This window comes from Nanorana parkeri, unplaced genomic scaffold (assembly GCF_000935625.1).
Source record: "Nanorana parkeri isolate BGI_ZX_2015 unplaced genomic scaffold, ASM93562v1 scaffold3118, whole genome shotgun sequence".
NCBI lineage: Eukaryota > Metazoa > Chordata > Amphibia > Anura > Dicroglossidae > Nanorana > Nanorana parkeri.
This window is the reverse complement of record NW_017309386.1, coordinates 41,137-44,504: the sequence shown is the minus strand read 5'-3', so window position 1 is coordinate 44,504 and position 3,368 is coordinate 41,137. Positions and strand designations below refer to the sequence as shown.

The window sequence follows — 3,368 nt, the reverse complement described above, 5'->3', positions numbered from 1 at the left end:
TTTTCTGCCTGTGGTGAACATGATATAAATAATCTCATTGAAGGACATGGCAGGGAATGAATGAGGAATGCACAGCTAAAGCCAGAATTTTAGGAGGGAGCCCATTCTAGGACAAGGCAGAAGCCATCAGCCTGGAGGGAAGGTCTGGGCCGGTCCTGTGTACAGTCCTATCGCCAGGTCTCCATGCTGCAGGCACCATGCGGCTCCCAGTACAGCCCGGATACAGAGCAGCGAGAGGAGATTGCCGCCACGATCCAGCAATAGTCAGACTCGGCTCATCTACAACACGGTCATGGTCTCTCTCCAGCTTCGGGTCCCCGTACAGGCGCTACCCACGATCTCGCCCCAAAAGCCGCCACAGCGCTCAGGAAACACTGCGGCCTACCGCGACACCAGGCCGAAAGGCCTCCACGAGGGACCCGGATAACACGCATATGTCCGGAGCACGCAGCGCTGCCGTGAGCCGACCTTCAGCCGCATCACAAGCCGTTCAATTCCACGAGAAATAACTGCAAACCGGTTAACGCTAAGCCCGTGTAGGCCTCACTCACCTTCTCTCTGCAGAGCCGAGAAGGGAAAAGGGATCGACGGGGTCTCCCGGGCGCAGAAGAAGGGAAGCGCGGCGACGTCACGCCTCTCGCTGAGCGCGAGACTTCGGATTGGAGAGTGGACCAGGGGCGTAGCCGTGCGTCTCAAGTTGGAACGCAACGGGGAATCACTTCCTGAACGGTGGCTCGCAAGGGGCCAAACCTATAGAGTTTGATTTATATGCGGGAGAGGAGAGTGCTGTTTGTAGAGATGGGATAACAGAAGTCATTCTTTTTTTTATAGAGAAAGGAAGGAGAAGGAACTGTGTGCTACGTTGTAACTGGAAACATTTTGAATCTGACTTCTAAGCCCTATCTGTCCCCAAAAAAGGGTATAAAATTCATTTCAGTACAGCGTTGCATGACGGAATAAACGTCAGTCAAAGGACTGCAGCGCTGAACACTGAAAAATGGCCTGGCCAGGAAGGGGGTCTAAACACCTGGTCTTGAAGTGGTTAACGATCAATGTGTATTCTTCCTTGAATCTTGGTGAGCTTTGTGTATTTCTTCCAGATCTGTGCAGTCATCCAGTGTGAGACTTCCTGTAATAAAGACTGCTCATTGCTGCTCTCTCTCTATGTGCAGGTTGACTGGTCTTGTCTCCGCCTCCTCCTGTAGACAGCCTGTAGTGGGTGAAGCTTCTTATAGTAAAGACCAGTCATTGCTGTTCTCTCTCCTTGTGCAGGGTGACTAGTCTTATCTCCGCCTCTCCTGTCGTTTTCTGCAGGCAGCTTGTAGTAGGTGGAGCTTCCTATAATAAAGACCAGTCATGGCTGTTTTCTCTCCTTGTGCAGGGTGACTGGTCTTGTCTCCGCCCTTTCCTGCAGGCAGTCTGTAATTACCTGAAGCCTGGCTTCCTGATTGGCAGGGAAGCTGGCTCCATGTTCCCTCGTGGCACTGCCAGTTAGAGGAAATCTCCCTCTGACCAGAAGTTCTGGTATCGGATCGGGGTAAGTATCGGAGCATTTGGACGAGTATGAGTATAGATAATATATATTATATACATCTTATATTTTTATGTAAGCTTGTTCCAATCTATTCTCCAGTACATTGGGGATAGACCTTTATATTGGAGCTTTATCAGATGAGCAGTAGAGCATGTTTGTACCACTTGGTCGAAGATTCTGAAATCCATTTTCCGATGAACAGACAGCCAGGTGACCATCTGCTGGGAGATGATATGCAGTGAAGCGTGTGTAAGGTGACAGAGAATGAGATAAGAGCCCTCATTAGCTGGGGACATTGAGTCTCATCTATCACAGGGCTCGCTCATTATCTACCAGTGCTGGGATATGAAGTATAAGGGACTCCGATGAAATGTAGTATTTTGATAACTGAACCAGTTGATGATACATGGGATGGTTGTTGCTCTAATGGTTGAAGGAAACCTTGCCTGAGAGAAACAAGGATGCTGGTAATGCTGGACTGTCGTCTGATAACGCCATTCCCCTCTATGTCATGGTGAGCTGTTGGCTTGCACACCTGGGGTCATTTACCAGCAACATGCATGCAGATAAAGGCTTCTTAAAGCAGATCTTCACTCATTCATAAAACTTACCCCTTACCTGTCTCCTCCCTCTGACAAATTTGGAGAATCTTTTTTTTTTTATAATCCCCTAGACCAGACCCCAGCATTTTTGTATCCAGCCCTTTGTCTGTCCCTGTCCGGCCCCCAAACATTATATATTTTTATGAAAGCCAAGACCCTGAATAAAATGGTAGCAGTTGCTAATTTTTATGTTGTACGACATTAGCGCAACTTATTATCAAACCCAGACATTTTGTGACAAATGCACTTAGGCTAAATTTAGTGCCCCAAAACACAATAACAAAACCATTTTTTAAAATAATAATAATTATATATGTAATTATAATAATATAATAATTTTTTAAAATATAAAAGATGAGGTTACAACGAGTAAATAGATTCCTAACATGCCCAGGTAAAAATTGTGTGCGTCCATGAAACTGCAACAGAATTCAGTACCCCAAAAAGTCCATAGACGACGCTTTAAAAGGCCTACAGGTCATCAGTTTAGAGGTAAGTGTAAATAATGGCCCTAGAATTATTGCTCTCACTCTGGCATGTGCGGCGATACCCAACATGTGTAGCGCAATCGTCGTTTTCGTACGCAGGCACACCAGACACGGGTTTGCGTTACATTTCATTTATTTAATATTATTTTTAAAACTGTTTTTTTTTTTTACTTTGCTTTAATTGCTATCACATAGGGGGACTTACAATCCCCCATGTGATAGCATAATGACAGTGACCTCTTTAAGGCGATGCTGGGGTCCAAAAGACCCCTAGTGTCACCTTTACACTCTAAATAAGCTAATGAAGTGCAGATTGCACTTCAATAGCTTATAGCTGGGTTTCAGGAGCCGAGCAATGACAGCTTAGTGCCCGGAAGTGATGCAATACGTGTCGCTCCTGGTCCCATAGAACGGGGAGGAGATCGGTGAATGTCCCGTAGGAGGGGCAACAGAGCCCAGGAAACACGGCGGGGGTGTCGGGCGGGGGGGACGGCCCGGTTATCAGATCATAGAAGCGATCTGGCGGCATCTGAGCTGCCAGAATCGCTTCTATTGTAAAGCTGGTCGGCGGCTCTACAAAACTGAACAGACTCCTAGAGGCTAACCCCTTCAGACTTCATGACGGATTATCCCGTCATGGGTCGTGAAGGGGGTTAAGAACGTTCATTTTTGCCTCTATTCACACACAACGAATCTGCAGGGCAAATGGCCTTGCAAATTGTTTATAAATAGACCCCTTAGTGT

At 46.9% G+C, this 3,368-nt stretch overlaps 1 protein-coding gene across 1 annotated transcript in view; it reads right to left on the bottom strand.

The window, feature by feature from the left end:
- Nucleotides 1-645, bottom strand: part of RPS19 (ribosomal protein S19) — an 11,622-nt gene extending 10,977 nt beyond the window's left edge. Inside the window, exon 1 of the mRNA XM_018574651.1 lies at nucleotides 552-645. The gene's annotated coding sequence lies outside the window, so the exon portion shown is untranslated. The remainder of the gene's footprint in view (nucleotides 1-551) is intronic.
- Nucleotides 646-3,368: the final 2,723 nt, after the last annotated feature.